Here is a 20,895-nt window from a genome sequence, read left to right as displayed (position 1 = left end):
TTGAGGCCTTCAAAATGGGACTGCTTAAGGATTCATTGTTCTATGATGATCTTGTTATGACACCGTGCAGGAACTTAGATGAAGTAAGAACTCGGGCACTCAGGTTCATCCGGCTAGAGGATGACAAGAGGATCCAGGAAAGACAAGTAGGATCCTCAAAACAGGAGAAGCAAGGATCCTCCTTCAAGAACAATAAATTCAAATCCTACCATAGAAATGACAACCAGAACGTGCATGATGTTGACCAAGAAGAGGATGATGAGGATTATCCTCCGATTTCTGAATATTGTTTTTCTGTTGACAATCATGAACTAATCCTTGCAATGCAGAATCTAGGAGAAAAAGCCAGGTGGCCCAGAAAGAATGATAAACCATCCGGGACTAAAGACAAGTCAAAGTGGTGTGCATACCACGAGGATTTCGGGCATCTAACTGAAGAATGCATCGCATTAAGAAAGGAAATTGGATATCTGCTAAGCAAGGGACATTTGAAAGAATTGTTGGGAAGGAAAAAGCAAAAGACTCAGGATCCTGAAAGGATCCCTGAAAAAGCTCCAGCCCCTCCGGCAAACGCACAAGTGATCAACTTTATTTCCGGAGGATCAGACATCTGTGGTACATCCTTCTCAGCGGCTAAAAGGCATGCAAAGGAAGCTAAAATGGATAATGGAGAAAGACCTATTCGAACATCAAGTGTCTCGGAAGGAAAAACGATAACGTTTGATGAGGATGATCGCATTAACATCCAGGATCCTCATCATGATAGTTTAGTTATAACTCTCTTTATCTCTAACCATTTTGTCCGCATGATCCTTATCGACGGAGGAAGCTCAGTAAACATTATCCAGCTTGATGTTCTAAAGAAAATGGGTATCCCGGAATCAGACATCACACCAAGATCCTCCGTGCTTGTGGGATTCAGTGGAGAAACTAAGAAAACCCTGGGGGACATTAAACTCCCAATCTACGTGGAAGGATTACATAATTATCAAAAATTTTGTGTCATTGACTGTTTATCTTGTTGTAATGTTATCCTTGGCAAGCCCTGGATACATGATATGAAAGCAGTCCCATCCACCTACCATCAATGTGTGAAACTCTCTAGCCCATGGGGGATAATCAAGATCGACAGTGACCAGCAAGAGGCTAAGGATTGCTATACCTCATCCATGAAACCAACCTCGAAGCCAAGGGAGCAATAGCAATTACAATATCCTCCAAGGAGTGTCTTGGAGGCAAGGGAACAGGATGTGGACGAAATCCTTTTGGATCCTAGTGATCCTGAATCAAAAATCTATATCGGATCAGGGATCCTTGGCAAGTTGAAAGAAGACATAATATCCTTCCTCAAAAGAAGAAAATCTACCTTTACATGGAAACATGAAGATATGACAGGAATATCTAAGGATATTATCACTCATAAACTTGGCATTGACAGGTCGACCAAACCAATCCATCAAAAAAGGAGGAAGTTTGCACCAGAAAGGAATGCCATTATCCAGGAAGAAGTAGAGAGACTACTTCGAGCAGGTATGATCAGAGAGGTAAAGTTTCCAAAATGGTTAGCCAATGTGGTTGTTGTCCAAAAGAAAAACGGAAAGTGGAGGGTATGTGTCGATTTCACTGATCTGAATAAGGCATGTCCCAAGGATCCTTTCCCATTACCCCACATTGACTCCATGGTGGATGCAACGGCGGGGCATGAACTGTTAACCTTTATGGATGCATCATCTGGATTCCAACAAATTCAGATGGAGCCATCTGACCAAGAGGATACGGCCTTTATGACCCCAACCGGTTTATATTGCTATATTGCCATGCCTTTTGGACTAAGAAATGCAGGTGCAACATATCAAAGGCTGGTGAATATGATGTTCAAAGACCAAATTGGACAGACTATGGAAGTGTACATAGATGATATGGTAGTAAAGTCAAAGAAAGCTGAGGATCACCTAAGGGACTTGGAGGAAGCATTTGATATCCTTGATAATTATAACATGAAGCTTAATCCTTCGAAATGTCACTTTGGTGTTAAAGCAGGTAAATTTCTAGGATATATGGTAACTCAGAGGGGCATTGAAGCAAGCCCGGAACAAATTAAAGCATTGGTGAATATCAAATCCCCTGCCAATGCTAAGGATGTGCAAAGGCTAACAGGCAGGATAGCAGCTCTAAACAGGTTCATATCAAAATCCTCAGAAAGATGTAAAGAATTTTATGATATCCTAAGGAAAAACAAGAAATTTGAATGGACTGAAAAGCATGAGAATGCTTTACAAGCCCTTAAAGAATATATGTCCTCAGCACCAGCATTAATGAAACCCGGAAAAGGAGATGTGTTATCCTTATACCTAGCGGTATCCTCAACCGCTGTAAGTGCTGTCCTTGTTAAGGATCACGAAGGTACACAACATCCTATTTACTATGTAAGTAAGAGTTTACTTGATGCAGAATCCAGGTACTCACACCTTGAGAAACTTATTCTCGCATTAATTATGGCATCAACTAAGTTAAGACATTATTTTGAAACCCACACTATTGTTGTTAGAACTAATTTTCCAATCAAGAATGTCCTCAGGAAACCAGAGATGTCCGGAAGAATGGCTAAGTGGGCAGTAAAGCTTAGTGCCCATGATATAAGATATGAGCCTAGAACAGCCATCAAATCCCAAGCACTAGCTGACTTTGTGGCTGATTTCAGTAGTGATCTACAAAAGGAAGCAGAATTGGAAGTCCAGCAGCTGGATGAGACCAAGGATCCTTGGATACTACACACTGATGGATCCTCAAATGTCAAGGGCACAGGGCTCGGGATACTACTAAAATCGCCACAGGGGGACATAATACCCCACTCCATAGCCTGTGAGTTCCAAGCAACTAACAATGAGGCTGAATATGAAGCCTTAATTGCTGGCTTGCAAATTGCTAAGGATATGGGGGTGAAATATCTTAAAGTATATGTGGACTCATTATTGATCACCAATCACTTTAATGGATCCTATGCTGTTAAAGGTGAAAAACTAACCAAATATTTAGAGATAGTCAAAGAATTGGCACTCTCTTTTGTCTCTTTCAGCCTAACACAGGTACCAAGGGAGGAAAACACAGAAGCTGATGCATTGGCCAACCTAGGATCATCCTTGAAGATTCCAGAAGATATAAGTATCCCCATCATCCATATCCTGGCTCCTGCTATTGAAAATCAACTGGCCATGGAAATAGAAGAGGATACTGCAATGATCCCTAGTGAAGAAACTCAATCTTATTCAGGATCATGGATCTCACCAATCATGAGATACTTACAACACGGGGAGATTCCTATGGGAGAGAATCCTAGAGCTTTCAGGATCAAGGTATTTCAATTCACAATCTTAAATAATGTGCTATATAAACGATCTCTTGCAGGACCATATTTAAGATGTATCGAGGATCCTGAAATTCAAGAAGTATTGAGAGACTTCCATGAAGGAGATTGTGGAAACCACACTGGGGGCAGGGCATTGTTCTCAAGGATCCTTAGAACAGGATACTGCTGGCCAACTATGAAAAGGGATGCTGTAGAATATGCTAAGAAGTGTGATCCTTGTCAAAGACACAGCAATATCCTCCATCAGCCAGCTGAATTTTTACACCCAATACCATCCTCTTGGCCATTCATGAGATGGGGAATGGATATAGTTGGCAAGCTTCCTAAAGCACCTGGTGGAAAAGTATTTATGCTTGCCATGACTGACTACTTCTCTAAGTGGATAGAAGCTGAAGCTTTTGCTCAAGTCAGAGAAAAGGAAGTTATATCCTTTATTAAAAGAAACATTATAACTAGATTTGGCATTTCCTCTGAAATTGTTTGTGATAATGGTTCCCAATTCATTGGGAGCAGAACCACTAACTTTTGTGACAGTTGGGGAATTAAGATGATAACATCAACACCAGTTCATCCACAAGCCAATGGTCAAGCAGAATCATCCAACAAGATCATCATCAACAATCTGAAGAAGAAGCTAGGATCCAAGAAGGGGAAATGGGCAGAGGAGTTACCTTATGTGCTATGGGCTGATAGGACAACTCCCAAGAATGCCACTGGTCAAACACCTTTCTCTTTAGTATTTGGGGCAGAAGCAGTGATCCCAACAGAGATGGTGGTCCCAACTGCTAGAACAAGTGCTCGTGATCCTGAAGAGAATGCTACAATCCTAGCTCAGGATTTGGATACTATTGAGGAAATCAGGGATCTGGCTAGGATAAGGATGGCAAGCTACCAACAAAGAATGGCTGGTGCTTACAACAAAAATGTTAGGATAAGGAAGTTCCAAGTCGGAGATATGGTGTTGAGAAAAGCATTCCAAAACACTATCAGTCCTGCTGACGGGAAGTTAGCACCAAAGTGGGAAGGCCCTTACTTGATTGAAGCTGAAGCAGGAAAGGGGGCATACAGATTGCTAACCATGGAAGGAAATTTGTTACCAAGAGCCTGGAATGCTGTTCACCTAAAGAAATATTTCATGTGAACATGATCCTTCAAGCATGTGATCCTTACATTGAAGTATCCTCGAAGGATCCCGGTGATGTCAGTAATCCTTATTCTGGTAATGTCCTTATCCAAAAACTATTACATTTCCTTACTTTTTACCTAAGGATAAGGATCATGTATCCTTCATCCTCTTCTCACGAACCATTTGAGTTATGATAGTTCAGGTATCTTCAGCATATCGTTAAAGATCTTCAAAAGCACCGCAGATCCTTGGGTTCAACCCCAGTTATCCTTGGGATTATCCCCAGTTTCCGCCAGCAGCGCACGATGATCCTGATATAGTTCACGTCTTTGGGACCAGTACCCACTTCCGGGGCTGACAACCTCATCGTACTGGCTATATCTAGGATCCTACGTATAATGGTAGACGTACCATACATCCGTTCCTAAGGTTTCTAACGTTTTCACGTTAGCTAAGGTTTTGGCATTTTCATGTCACTAAGATTGGATAGTCGCCAGTAAGGGCCATACTCCAGTTTACATACGATCCTTGGGCTTGTCCCCAGTTATCCTTTGGGCTTGTCCCCAGTGATCCTTTGGGCTTGTCCCTAGTTATCCTTTGGGCTTGTCCCCAGTGATCCTTTGGGCTTGTCCCCAGTTATCCTTTGGGCATGTCCCCAGCTATTAATTTATCTTTTACATTGGCTTAGTCCCAAGTTATGTTCCATTTTTCAGGTTCTCGAAGTTAAACAAATAAGGATCCTTAATCCTTATTATCCGTTAAAATTTCACTTATGGTTATCTTGATTAAAGGTTAGGATCCTAACTTGGATCCTCAGGTATGATCCTTGACTATTTTGATTATACTGAACAACCCTTACACTTTGACAACTAAACCTATGATCCTTGAAATTAATTGCTTCAAAAATCTTCAGTGTCAGGATATTTGATCTAGGATCATATCCTAAATTTATTAAACATGGTTTGCTCAACTCTTGTTACTCTAACAAATATATTTCTAAAACAAATAAAGAGGATAAATAAAGGATAACAACACGAGATAAGCCAGAAAGATTAAGGTTATTTTATTAACAAAAGGATCTTAAACCCTTTCAAAAAGTTGTCAAAATTGCCAACCCACGTTTCTACCAGCAAAACGTGGCCCGTCCACATGGGTTGGCAAAGGGTGTCCATTGTCTATGTGGTCTTAGCAGGTGCAGGAAATTAAAGGCGGCAGGATCACAAAGGCTTCATCCCCCAAACAGAGGATCCCTCCACCACTTGCGATCCTACCTATTGTTCAAAGGATCCATGATCCTTAACCCTAAAAACTATTGTTTAAGTTACAGACCATAAATTGTTTCAAACATCAACAACCACAAAAACCACTTCCAAACCTAAAAAAAATTGGGCTCCGGCCTAGTCACAAATATCCATCATCGCCCAATCCAGCAGCTCAAACCTTTGCTGCTCCATCACCACTAGCTTCCCCACCTTGATCCTTGCCAGCATCACCACCTTCAAGCATAGGGATATCCTCAGCTTCATCATCGTCCTCCAATTCCGCCAGCCTTGCCTTCCAACCCTCCACATCCCATGAGCTCTTGTCGAATGCAGGATCCTGAGCCTCCGCAGCCATCTGCAGTTGTATCTTATACATAGCAATCGCGGCAGAGACCTTGGCATCCTGGGTGATCTCCTGCTTTTCGCCATCCATGTTGATCAGCATTTGAGCAGCCTCATCCTTTGTAGCCCGGAGCTCCTTCTCAAGATCAGCTATCTTAAGATCCTTCAACACGCCCATTTGTTGAAGGTCGGCGATTTGGCTTTCCTGATCCTCGACATGGCCAAGGTAGGTCTCTACTTCAGCAAGTTTCTACAAAAAGGAAAAAGGTAAGATCAGGACCAGGTGATCCTCAAAGAAACAGAATACACAGACAGAATACTCAAGTAGGATAGCCAACAGGGGCAATGATCCTTACTTCATTAACATAATCAAGAAACTGCTGGCGGAGCAGGGGAAATCCTTGGAGATCCTCAGAAGTCTTTCTCTTCTTTCCCTTACCCCTAACAGGTGCTTTAGGGGCCGAAGCAGAGGGACTGGCAACAGAAGTCTTCTTTCTTGAAGACTTGACATTGGCAAGATCATCAATCCCAAACTTGGAGGCAGACTTGGCAGACTTAGCAGATTTCCCAGCGCCTACACAATCAAAACAAGATAAGTTTCCTAACTAATTTAACAGTCTTGCATAGAACTTACTTTTTGATAAGGATACTTACTTGACATTGTGGCAGATGCGGAGGATACTTCTTGTGAATCTTGGATAGTGACTTGAAAACTTCTGGTCTCAGGATCAAGCTTTTTGAAAGCTAAAACTCTCTCTCTTGCAGCAGGGGTTAACTTGAGATGAGCAACGGATATAGCTGAAAAAACACAGAAGACAAAGGAAACATTAGTGATCTTCATCATAAGAAACAAGTCTGATGGTGATCCTTCCAGGATCCTCTATCCTACCATGAGTAGCCCACTCCTTTGGCAGATCCTTCCCATTATGGATGGTATCCCTCCTAACAAAGAAGAATCGTCGCTTCCAGTTGGTATCATTTTTGGTGACCTTAAAAACAGGGTGATCCTCCCCAGCTTTCCGTTTCAGCAAATATCGATAGGAACCAAACGTGGTAAGATCATAAAGCTCAGCCAGCTCTGCCATCCCTAAGTCAATCCCCTCCTGCTCGATGATCCTCTCGAAGGTATACAAAACCCTCCAGATCATCGGCATGGCTTGGATATAAGATATGCCGGTCAAGGAAAAGAAGGATTGGGTGAAGGCTGGAAAAGGATACGAATATCCTATGGTAAACGGAGTTGCAGGAAAGGCCACCCAGGTGTCGGAAACAAAATCGCTTAAAGCGGTGGAAGTGAATGACTTGAAGATAGCATCCGCCGGAAAACAGTGACGGATCCTATCAACATGAGCATCGGTGAAGCAGCATCTCTCGGTAGGAGAGTCTTTAATGATCCCTTGGCTTTTCAGGGGACTGCTCTTCTTGTGATCCTTGTGAGGGGAATTTCGGAGCAACATACTCATGGCAGAATAAAAATAGGGGAGCAGAAAAACAGAGCAAGAGAAGGAAGAAAGAGAAGAGAAGAGAATACCTGATCGATCTTCGGTAGAGATTATAAAGGGAGTATATCTTGAATTTAAATGCAGATTGATCCTAACCCTATCTCCTATTTATAATCATGATTTGCAGGGATGTCACTTCAGTGACGTAAAGGTTGCAACGGCTAGTCCGGTTATAACGGCTAGTTATCCGAGTCGCCCGTTGCAGATAAGATCAAAGCAAAATATAACTCGTTAATTTACAATAAACTCCTTATATTTTGGGGGCAATTGTTAGGGCTGGATTTTTGTGATACATGATCCTTACATGTGATCCTAACCAGTGATCCTTGTTTCTTTGGTAGATAGTGATCCTCAGCAGAGTTCCAGGATCAGGATCACGGACTGTCATAGGATCCTCATGCTAACAGTTGCTTTCATTGAATTTAATGTTATTTTGCAGGGACATCTAGCAGGATCCGCTCTTAGCATCACTATCAAAGGACGCGTCTTTACAATTATAGCATGTGCTTAATCGGAGATGGACGTTGCAAAGGATATGGAAACTTGGCATGATTTAAGGGCAACAATTTAGGCTAGATTTGCTTTTATTTCTAAAGGGGCAATGAGCTGATTATTAGTCTTTTTACCTAAAATAGGCCACCTACACTTGTATATATAACACTCTTCCCCATTCGGAAGACACACAACACAATTCTCACACGCTTAGACACACATTACGATAGTGATCCTTGTACTCAGCTCATTATCATCCGAAGTTGTAACCATATTTTGATATATTGAAGTTGGTGATCGGTAGTTGCCATCACCTGAGGTTTTTTATGCTGGAGATCATACATTGATCAAGGGCTTTTTCCTCGTATAAATCATTGTGTCTTTGCATATTTTATACTGAAGTGATCCTTTACTTTTTCAATAAACCAAGCATCATTCCCCATTTACTTAGAGTTTGGTTGCATTATCCTTGTGTGATTTTTGACCAAAACACTTATACCTTGCGGTATCCTCAAAACCAGTAAGTGCAGTCCTTGTTAAGGATCATGAAGGTACACAATATCCTGTCTATTATGTAAGTAAGAGTTTACTTGATGCTGAATCCAGGTATTCACACCTTGAAAAACTTATCCTTGCACTGATTATGGCATCCACTAAACTAAGACATTATTTTGAAACCCATGTTATTGTTGTTAGAACTAATTTCCCAATTAAGAATGTCCTCAGGAAACCAGAGATGTCCGGAAAAATGGCTAAGTGGGCAGTAAAGCTTAGTGCCCATGATATAAGATATGAGCCTAGAACAGCCATCAAATCCGAAGCATTAGCAGACTTTGTGGCTGATTTCAGTAGTGATTTACAAAAGGAAGCCAAATTGGAAGTCCAGCAGCTGGATGAAACTAAGGATCCTTGGCACTCTCCTTTGTTTCTTTCAGTTTAACACAGGTACCAAGGGAGGAAAATACAGAAGCTGATGCATTGGCCAATCTAGGATCATCTTTGAAGATCCCAGAGGATATAAGTATCCCCATCATCCATATCCTGGCTCCTGCTATTGAAAATCAGGTGGCCATGGAAATAGAAGAGGATACTGCAATGATCCCTAGTGAGGATACTCAATCTGGTTCAGGATCATGGATCTCACCAATCATGAGATATTTACAACACGGGGAGATTCCTATGGGAGAAAATCCTAGGGCTTTCAGGATTAAGGTATCTCAATTCACAATCTTGAATAATGTGCTATATAAGCGATCTTTTGCAGGACCATATTTAAGATGTATCGAGGATCCTGAAGTTCAAGAAGTGTTAAAAAACTTCCATGAAGGAGATTGTGGAAACCACACTGGGGGCAGGGCATTGTTCTCAAGGATCCTAAGGATAGGATACTACTGGCCAACTATGAAAAGGGATGCTGTGGAGTATGCTAAGAAGTGTGATCCTTGTCAAAGACACAGCAATATCCTTCATCAGCCGGCTGAATTTCTACATCCTATTCCATCCTCTTGGCCATTTATGAGATGGGGGATGGATATAGTTGGCAAGCTCCCTAAGGCACCTGGTGGAAAAGTATTCATGCTTGCCATGACTGACTACTTCTCCAAGTGGATAGAGGCTGAAGCTTTTGCCCAAGTCAGAGAAAAGGAAGTTATATCCTTTATTAAGAGAAACATTATAACTAGATTTGGCATTCCTTCTGAAATTGTATGTGATAATGGTTCCCAATTTATTGGGAGCAGGACTACTAACTTTTGTGACAGTTGGGGGATTAAGATGATAACATCAACACCAGTCCACCCACAAGCCAATGGTCAAGCAGAATCATCCAACAAGATCATCATCAATAATCTGAAGAAGAAACTTGGATCCAAGAAGGGGAAATAGGCAGAGGAATTGCCTTATGTGCTTTGGGCTAATAGGACAACTCCCAAGAATGCTACTGGTCAAACACCCTTCTCTTTAGTGTTTGGGGCAGAAGCAGTGATCCCAACAGAAATGGTGGTTCCAACTGCTAGAACAAGTACTCGTGATCCTGAAGGAAATGCTGCAAACTTGGCTCAGGACTTGGATACTATTGAGGAAATCAGGGATCTGGCTAGGATAAGGATGGCGAGCTACCAACAAAGAATGGCTGGGGCTTACAACAAAAATGTCAGAATAAGGAAATTCCAGATTGGGGATATGGTGTTGAGGAAAGCATTCCAGAATACCATCAATCCTACTGATGGGAAATTGGCACCAAAATGGGAAGGCCCTTACTTGATCGAAGCCGAAGCAGGAAAGGGGCATATAGATTGCTAACCATGGAAGGAAATTTGTTACCAAGAGCCTGGAATGCTGTTCACTTAAAGAAATATTTCATGTGAACAGGATCCTCCTGGCACATATGATCCTTACATTGAAAGCATCCTCGAAGGATCCCAGTGATGTCAATGATCCTTACTCTGGTAAAATCCTAATCCTAAACTATTCCATTTTCTTATTTTTACCTAAGGATAAGGATCATGTATCCTTCATCCTCCTCTCACGAGAATTTGAGTTCTGATAGTCCAGGTACCCTCAGCATATTATTGATAGTCTTCAAAAGCATCTCAGATCCTTGGGTTCAACCCCAGTTATCCTTGGGCTTGTCCCCAGTTTTCGCCTGTAGCGCACGATGATCCTGGTATAGTTCACGTCTTTGGGACCAGTACCCGCTTTAGGGGCTGATAACCTCATCGTACTGGCTATACCTAGGATCCTACGTATAATGGTAGACGTACCATACATCTGTTCCTAAGGTTTCTAACGTTTTCACGTTAGCTAAGGTTTTGGCATTTTCATGTCACTAAGTTTGGATAGTCGCCAGTAAGGGCCATACTCCAGTTTACATACGATCCTTGGGCTTGTCCCCAGTTATCCTTCGGGCTTGTCCCCAGTTATCCTTTGGGCTTGTCCCCAGTTATCCTTTGGGCATGTCCCCAGTTACTAACTTATCTTTTATATTGGCTTAGTCCCAAGTTATGTTCTATTTTTCAGGTTTTCAAAATTAAACGATTAAGGATCCTTAATCCTTATTATCCATTAAAGTTTCATTTATGGTTATCCTGATTAGAGGTTAGGATCCTAACTTGGATCCTCAGGTATGATCCTTAATTATTTTCAATTTCATTCATTATTTGTTTGAATAACCCATAGACTTTGACAACTAAACCTATGATCCTTAAAATAAACTACTTTGAAAATTTTCGATTATAGGATATTTGATCCAGGATCATATCCTAAATTTCTTAAACATAATTTGCTTAACTTTTCTTGCTCAAACAAATATGTATCAAAACAATTGGAAATTAAAGGGATAACAATACGAGATAAGACAAAAAGATTAAGAGTTATTTTATTAACAAAGGTTTGAAACCCTTCAAAGTTGTCAAAATTGCCAACCCACATTTCTACCAGCAAAACGTGGCCCGTCCACATGGGTTGGCAAAGGGTGTCCATTGTTTGTGCGGTCGTAGCATGCAGGTAAATAGAAGGCGGCAGGATCACAATGGCTTCATCTCCCAAACAGAGGATCCCTCCACCATATGTAATCCTACCTATTGTCTGAAGGATCCTGGATCCTCAACCCTAAACCTATTGTTCGAAGTTACAGACCATAATTGTTTAAAAACATCAACAACCACAAAAAAAGTTGGGCTCCGGCTATGTCTAGAAGTTTCCTTCATCGCCCAATCCTGCAGCTCAATCCTTCGCTGCACCATCACCACCGGCTCCACTTGCCTCCCCAGCATGATCCTTGCAAGCACCTTCAAGCATCGGGATCTCCTCAGCCTCCTCATCATCCTCCAACTCTGCCAGCCTCGCCTTCCAGCCCTCCACGTCCCATGTGCTTTTGTCGAAGGCAGGATCCTGAGCTTCCGCAGCCATCTGCAACTGGATCTTATACATGGTTATTGCAGCAGAGACCTTCGCTTCCTGGGTGATATCATGCTTCTCATAATCAAAGTTGATCAGCATTTTGGCAGCATCATCCTTGGTAGCCCGGAGCTCCTTCTCAAGATCAGCAATCTTGAGATCCTTCAGCACACCCATTTGTTGGAGGTCAGCGATTTGGCGGTCTTGATCCTCGACGTGGCCAACATAAGTCTCTATCTCAGCAAATTTCTACAAGGAAAACAAGGCATAACATCAGAAACAAGTGATCCTCAAAACTGTCAGGATAACAAACAGGGGCAGTGATCCTTACCTCATTGAAGTAGTCCAGGAACTGTTGGCAAAGCAGGGGCAGACCTTGTAAATCCTCAGAGGCCTTTCTCTTCTTTCCTTTACCCCTGACAGGTGCTTTGGGGGCTGAAGCAGTTGGGCTAGCAGCAGCAGTCTTCTTCCTTGAGGATTTGACATTTGTAAGATCATCGATGCCAAACTTTGAGGCAGACTTAGAAGATTTTCCATCACCTACACAACCAAAATAAGATAAGTATTCTAATTAAACTTGAAAATCCTACATAGAATTACTTTCTAAATGAGGATACTTACTTGACATTGTGACAGAGGCAGAGGATACTTCTTGGGAATCCTGGGTAGCAACCTGGAAAGTTCTTGTCTCCGGATCAAGCTTCTTGAAGGCCAAAAGTCTCTCTTTTGCAGCAGGTGTCAACTTCAGACGAGAGATGGAGATAGCTGTACAATAAACAAGAAAATATCAGTGATCCTCATCCTAAGAAACAGGTCTTATGATGATCCTTTCAGGATCCTCTATCCTACCATGAGTAGCCCACTCTTTGGGCAGATCCTTCCCATCAGGGATGGTATCTCTCCTAACAAAAAAGAACCGTCGCTTCCAGTTCGTGTCGTTCTTGGTAACTTTGAAGACAGGGTGATCCTCCCCAGCTTTTCGCTTAAACAAATAGCGATGGGATCCGAAAGTGGTAAGATCATACATCTCAGCCAGCTCCGCCATACCAAGGTCTATCCCCTCTTGTTCAATGATCCTCTCAAGGGTGTATAACACCCTCCAGATCATGGGCATAGCCTGGATATAGCAGATGCCGGTAAGAGAGAAAAAGGATTGAGTGAACTGAGGGAAAGGATACGAATATCCTATCAAGAACGGGGTAACCGGGAAAGCTACCCAAGTATCAGAAATAAAATCACTCAAAGCAGTGGGGGTAAAAGACTTGAAGAGAGTGTTCGCCGGAAAGCATTGACGGATTCTGTCGATCTGAGATCGGTAAAACAGCACCTCTCGGTGGGAGAATCTTTGATGATCCCTTGACCCTTCAAGGGGCTGTTCTTCTTAGGATCCTTATGCGGGGAGTTCCGGAGCAACATCTTTATAGAAGAATGGAAAGAAGAAGAAAAACAGAGCAAAAGAGAAGAAGATGAATACCTGGTTGATCTTCCGAATACGGTTATAAAGGGAGTCGCTTTGAATTTAAATGCATTCGATCCTATCCCTATTTCTATTTATAATGATGATTCGTGCAGGGTTGTCACTTCCGTGACGTCAGATCGCAACGGATAGTTCCATTGTAACGGCTATATATCCGTTAAGTCAGTTAGAGATAAGACCGGCAAAATATAACTCGTTTATATTACATAAATACTCCTTATATTTTGGGGGCAATTGTTAGGGCTGGATTTTTATGACCTATGATCCTTACATGTGATCCTAACAAGTGATCCTTACTTCTTTGGCAGATAGCGATCCTCAGAGGAGCCCCAGGATCAGGATCACGGATCATTCTAAGGATCCTCACACTAACGATTGTTCTCTTTGGATTAAATGTTGTTTTGCAGGAATTACGAGTTGGACTTGGTCTTAGCAACGTAAACAAGGAATCTATCACGCTAATTTTGCACATGCATAATCAAAGATGGACGTTATGAAGAATATGGAAACTCAGCACAATTTAAGGGCGATAATTTAGGCTAAATTTACTTCTATTCTTGAAGGGGTAACGAGCTAATAGTTAGGTTATTTACCTAAAATACGACCACACACATTTGTATAAGTAGCACTCTTCCACATTCGGAAGACACGGCACATTTCTCACACGCTTTGACACACGATACTATAGTGATCCTTGTACCTAGCTCGTTACCATCCGAAGTTGTAAAAACATTGTTTGTTATATTGAAGCTTGGTGATCGGTAGTTGCCATCACCCGAGGTTTTTTATGCCGGAGATCATTCATTGATCAAGAGCTTTTTCCTCGTATAAATCCTTGTGTCACTTGCATATTTTACATTAAAGTGATCCTTTACTTTATTCATCAAACCAAGCATCATTCCCCGTTTACATAGAGTTTGGTTGCATTATCCTTGTGTGATTTTTGACCAAAACAGTTTGGCGCCCACCGTGGGGCAATTGGTGCTTCATTCATAAGAAAATTTTCTGTTGGTGATCATTCCGGAAGTGTTGCATGGCTTCATCGTTGAAGAATACTTCCACAGCGATGTCTGCAGTCAATTCATCTAATGGCATTCCACCTTTGCCTCCACCACCAGCTGGATCTCAGAAAAATGCCTCCACCTCCTGCTGATCACTATCGATCTTGACTGTTCCCCAAGGGCTAGGGAGCTTCACACATTGATGGTAGGTGGATGGGACTGCCTTCATATCGTGTATCCAGGGCCTGCCAAGGATAACATTACAACAAGATAAACAGTCAATAACACAAAAATTTTTATAATTATGTAATCCTTCCACATAAATTGGGAGTTTGATGTCCCCCAGGGTTCTCTTAGTTTCGCCACTAAATCCCACAAGCACGGAGGATCTTGGTGTGATATCTGATTCAGGGATACCCATTTTCTTCAGAACATCTAGCTGGATAATGTTTACTGAGCTCCCTCCGTCAATAAGGATCCTGCGGACAAAATGGTTAGAAATAAAAAGAGTAATAACTAAACTATCATGATGAGGAACCTGGATGTCAACACGATCATCCTCATCAAAGGTTATGACCTTTCCTTCCGAAACACTCGATGTTCGAATAGGTCTTTCTCCATTATCCATTTTAGCCTCCTTGGCATGCCTTTTAGCTGCTGAGAAGGATGTACCACAGATGTCTGATCCTCCAGAAATAAAGTTTATCACTTGTGCATCTGCCGGAGGGGCTGGAGCTTTTTCAGGGATCCTTTCAGGATCCTGAGTCCTTGGCTTTTTTCTTCCCAACAACTCCTTTAAGTGCCCCTTGCTCAGCAGATATCCAATTTCCTTTCTCAATGCGATGCACTCCTCTGTTAAATGCCCAAAATCCTCATGGTAGGCACACCACTTTGATTTGTCTTTAATTGCGGCTGGTTTATCATTTTTTCTGGGCCATCTGGCTTTTTCTCCTAGATTCTGCATCGCAAGGATTAGTTCATGGTTATCAACGGAAAAACAATATTCAGAAATTGGAGGATAATCCTCATCATCATCTTCTTGGTCAACAGCATGCACGTTCTGGTTGTCAGTTCTGTTATAGGATTTGAATTTGTTGTTCTTGAACGAGGATCCTTGCTTTTCTTGTTTTGAGGATCCTACCACTCTCTCCTGGATCCTCTTGTCATCCTCTAGCCGGATGAACCTGAGTGCCCGAGTCCTTACTTCATCTAGGTTCCTGCATGGTGTCATAACAAGATCATCATAGAATAATGAATCACTAAGCAATCCCATCTTGAAGGCCTCAACAGCCGTGGCTATATCCAAGTTGGGAATGTCCAAGGATTCTTTACTGAATTTGGTTATGTAATCCCTTAATGATTCATTATGACCTTGAGTTATCCAATATAAATCACTAGTCAATCGTTCAAATTTTCTACTACAAGAAAATTGATTATTGAATAAGTTAACCAGATTAGCAAATGAAGTAATAGAGTAAGGGGGAAGACTTAGCAGCCATTTGAGAGCTGATCCAGTAAGAGTGGATCCAAATCCCTTGCATAGGCATGCTTCCTTTAATCTTTCTGGAATCGGATTGATCTCCATCCTCTCCCTGTATTGTGCTATGTGTTCCTCAGGATCCGTTGAACCATCATACAGCTTCATAGTTGGAATATGGAATCTTTTGGGTATCTCAGCATCACAAATTGGTGGTGCAAAACGAGATATCTTATGGCTTCCATCTGCAATCTCCGGGATAGGTTTGACCACCCCTGGAACACTTGATATCATATCTTTCAGTTTTTGCAGCTCTTTGGCCATAGCATGGTTGATACCTGCATCCTGCATGAATCCATGGTTAGTGGTAAGAGAATTATTAAAAGTGTTACCTCCCATTGGGTTCAAGTTAGGAACACTGGATGTGAATCCATATTGCTGGGACTCTGGGATGATGGAGGGACCAGTGGAAGCAATGGTCTGCATTGGAATAAAATCTCCCTGATGGACATCTAAACTTCCTGTTTGCAAACTCTTCAAGGATCCTGGCATCTGGAAGGATCCCTGAAACTGGGATGATCCTGGAACAAAGGAGGACCCTTGAACCTGCGATGATCCTGGAACAAAGGAGGACCCTTGAACCTGCTGTGCTCCTGAGTAGGCTCCTGAATTCATGAAGGATCCCATATGCTGAGGATAGGATCCTGCTGGCTGGAAGTATGAACCTGATGCCTGAGTCACTATTGCTGAACCGAAGTGCACTCCTCTTGGTCCACCCACATGTTGAACGTCTGGAACCTCTGATGGCTGAGAAGTAATCATCGGAGTATCAAAATTCAAAGATTTGGGCACCAGTGGAGAATGATCCTCTGCCGCTTTCTTTTGTTTCTTGAGATCTCCGATTTCTTTGAGGATCCTGTCATTGGTCTTGTCCTGTTGCTGTATATGATCTCTCATCTGCAAAATCAAAGTAAATATGTCACTAGTAGTGGGAGTATAGGAAGCAGAAGAAGTTGAAGGTTTAGAGAAAATAGGAGTTGATTTCTTCTCAGCATTTTTCTGAGATCCAGCTGGTGGTGGAGGCAAAGGTGGAATGCCCTGAGATGAATTGACCGCAGACATCGCAGTAGATGTATTCTTCACCGATGAAGCCATGTATTCGTATGCAACGATCCGGAATGATCACCAACAGAAAACTTTCTTATGAATGAAGCACCAATTGCCCCACGGTGGGCGCCAAACTGTTTTGGTCAAAAATCACACAAGGATAATGCAACCAAACTTTCTGTAACGGGGAATGATGCTTGAAATGATGAATAAAGATAAGGATCACTTAAATGTAAATTGCACAAGTGACACAAAGATTTATACGAGGAAAAAGCCCTTGATCAATGAATGATCTCCGGCATAAAAAACCTCGGGTGATGGAAACTACCGATCACCAAGTTCAAATATAATAAATAATGTTTACAACTTCGGATAGTAACGAGCTAGGTACAAGGATCACTATGGTGTAGTATGCTAGAGCATGTAAGAAATGTGTCGTCCTCTCCAAATGCTTGAGAGTGCCGTTTATATAAGTGTGTGTGGTTGAATTTAGGCAAGTCACCTAACTACTAGCTCGTTACCCCTTTTAGAAATAGAAGTAAATTTAGCCTAACAAATTATCCGTAATTTGTGCTAAGTTTCCATATTCTCCACAACGTCTATTTCCGGTTATGCATGTGCGAAATTAGCGTGGAAGATTCCTTAATAACGTTGCCAAGACCAGGTCCAACTCGTAATTCCTGCAAAACAACATGAAATTCAAAGAGAACAATCGTTAGTATGAGGATCCTTAGGATGATCCATGATCCTGATCCTGAAGCTCTTCTGAGGATCACTATCTGCCACAGAAACAAGGATCACTGTTAGGATATCATGTAAGGATCACAGGTCATTAAAAATCCTGCCCTAACACTTGCTATGACAGATTACTTCTCCAAGTGGATAGAGGCTGAAGCCTTTGCTCAAGTCAGAGAAAAGGAAGTGATATCCTTTATTAAAGGAAATATTATTACTAGATTTGGTATCCCTTCTGAAATTGTTTGTGATAATGGATCCCAATTTATTGGGAGTAGAACTACTAACTTTTGTGACAGCTGGGGGATTAAGATGATAACATCAACACTAGTCCACCCACAAGCTAATGGTCAAGCAGATCATCTAATAAGATCATCATCAACAATTTGAAGAAGAAGCTTGGATCCAAGAAAGGAAAATGGGTAGAAGAACTACCTTATGTACTATGGGCTGATAGGACAACTCCCAAGAATGCCACTGGTCAAACTCCATTTTCTTTGGTATTTGGAGCAGAATCAGTGATCCCTGTTAGGGGAGGATTTCTCAATGACCTGTGATCCTTACTTACTGTTGGGTTTGGTGATCCTCACTTCTGTTTCAGATAGTGATCCTCGGAAGTGATTAAGGATCAGGATCATGGATCACCTTAAGGATCCTTATACTAACGATTGTCTGCTTTGGTTACGGTGTTGTTTTGCAGGAGTACCGGCTTGGACTTGGTCATGGCGATATTCCTGGAGCATATTCCCTTTTATTCTGCACGTGCTTGACCATTGTGAACGTTATGGAGAACGTGGGGAGAAGGCACAAAATGCGGACAGTTAGTTAGGCTAGATATTTTCTATTTTTAAGGGGATAGCGAGCTATTTTTAGAAAACTTGGCTAATTTTTGGCTACACACACTCGTACAACTGCACTCACCAGCTCTCGGCAAAACACTTAGCATTTTTCATACATTTTTACACGATACACTATAGTGATCCTTGTACTTAGCTCGCTATCATCCGAAGTTGTAATACATTAATTGCTTAATTTGAGTTGGTGATTGGTAGTTTCCATCACCCGAGGTTTTTTATGCCGGAGATCATTCATTGATCAAGGGCTTTTTCCTCGTATAAATATTTGTGTCACTTATGCAATTCATTTCTGAGTGATCCTCATTGTTGTTTATCAATTCAAGCATCATTCCTCACAACAGAAAGTTTGGTTACATTATCTTAGCCTGATTTTTGACCAAAACAATCCCTACAGAAATGGTGGTTCTTACTGCAAGAACAAGCATCCGTGATCCTGAAGGAAATGCTGAAAACTTGGTTCAAGACTTGGATACTATAGAAGAGCTCAAGAATTTGGCAAGGATAAGGATGGCTAGTTATCAACAAAGGATGGCTGGAGCCTATAATAAGAATGTCAGGATAAGGAAATTCCAAGTTGGTGATATGGTGTTAAGGAAAGCGTTTCAGAATACCACCAATCCTGCTGATGGAAAATTGGCACCAAAGTGAGAAGGCCCTTATTTGATTGAAGCTGGAGCAGGAAAGGGGGCATATAGATTGCTAACAATGGAAGGTGATTTGCTACCAAGAGCATGGAATGCTGTCCACTTGAAGAAATATTTCATGTAGTAAGGATCTAGGATCCTCAACCATTTTCATGATCGATATCCTCGAAGGATCCTTACAGGATGGAGGATCCTCATTTTGGTAATGAACTAATCTCAAACTATTTCATTCGTTAATTATCCTATATACAAGGAGAAGGATCCTGGATCCTTTATCCTCTTTTCACCTGATTCTGAGTTTTGCAGAAGGTTCATGTATCCTTAATAAAGGATTGAGTATCCATTGAAGTCTCTAGTTATTTGGGTTTGACCCTAGTTATTTGGCTTGACCCTAGTTATTTGGGCTTGACCCCAGCTATTTGGGCCTGTCCCCAGAATAGCCAGTAGCGCACGATGATCCTGGTACAGTTCATGGCAATGGGACCAGTACTCGCTTTAGGGGGTTGACAATTTCATTGTACTGGTTGTATCCGGGATCCTACGTGTAATGGTAGACGTACCATACATCCGTTCTTAAGGTTTCTAACATTTTCACGTTAGCTGAGGTTTTGACATTATCATGTCACTAAGTTTGGATAGTCGCCAGTGAGGGCCATACTCCAGTTTGCACAAGATTCTTTGGGCTTGTCCCCAGTTTTTTGGGCTTGACCCCAGTTTTTTGGGCTTGCCCCCAGTTTTTTGGGCTTGTCCCCAGTTTATTGGGCTTGTCCCCAGAATTGTTGGGCTTGTCCCCAGTTACTAACTCTTCTCTTATATTGGCTTAGTCGCAAGTTATGTTTCATTTCAGGTTTTTAAAGATTAAAAAGCTAAGGATCCTTGATCCTAACCTTTCATTAAGGTTTGTCTTTTGGTTATTTTGATTATCAATGTTAAAGGTTTAGGATCCTAACGTGGACCCTCAGGTATGATCCTTAATTACTTTAATTTTATTCATTATTTATATAAGTAACCCTTATCCTTTGACAACAGGATTTATGATCCTTAAACTATACTACTTTTTTGAATTTATCGATTATAGGATATTTGTTCCTTGATCATATCCTAAAACTTGTTGATATGATCTAATAAACTTTTCTTCTTTACTTAATAAATTCAAACAAAGTGTATAATAGTAACTGAAAGGTAAAGTGTATACAAATGTAACAACACATGATAAGCCAAAAGATTAAAGTTTTATTTATTCACAAAATGTTAAACCCTTAAAGGTTGTCAAAATTGCCAACCCAAGTTTCTACCAGCAATACGTGGCCCGTTCACTTGGGTTGGCAAAGGGTGTCCATTGTTAACAGGTCTTAAAAGTGCAGGAAATATAAGATGGCAGGATAACAAGTGATTTCATCCCCCAAACAGAGGATCCCTCCACCACTTGTTATCCTACCTATTGTTCAAAGGATCCATGATCCTCAACCCTAATAGCTATTGTTTAGTTATTACAGACCATCATTGTTTGAAATCAAAACATCACCAAAACACTAAAAAAATGGGCTCCGGTAGCGTCTAGAAATGTCCATCATCGCCCATTTTTGCAGCTCACACTTTGGCGGCATCA

The sequence above is a fragment of the Helianthus annuus genome, chromosome 8 (genome assembly GCF_002127325.2).
Source record: "Helianthus annuus cultivar XRQ/B chromosome 8, HanXRQr2.0-SUNRISE, whole genome shotgun sequence".
Classification (NCBI taxonomy): domain Eukaryota; kingdom Viridiplantae; phylum Streptophyta; class Magnoliopsida; order Asterales; family Asteraceae; genus Helianthus; species Helianthus annuus.
The sequence above is the reverse complement of the archived record's forward strand: the minus strand, read 5'-3'. Positions refer to the sequence as shown.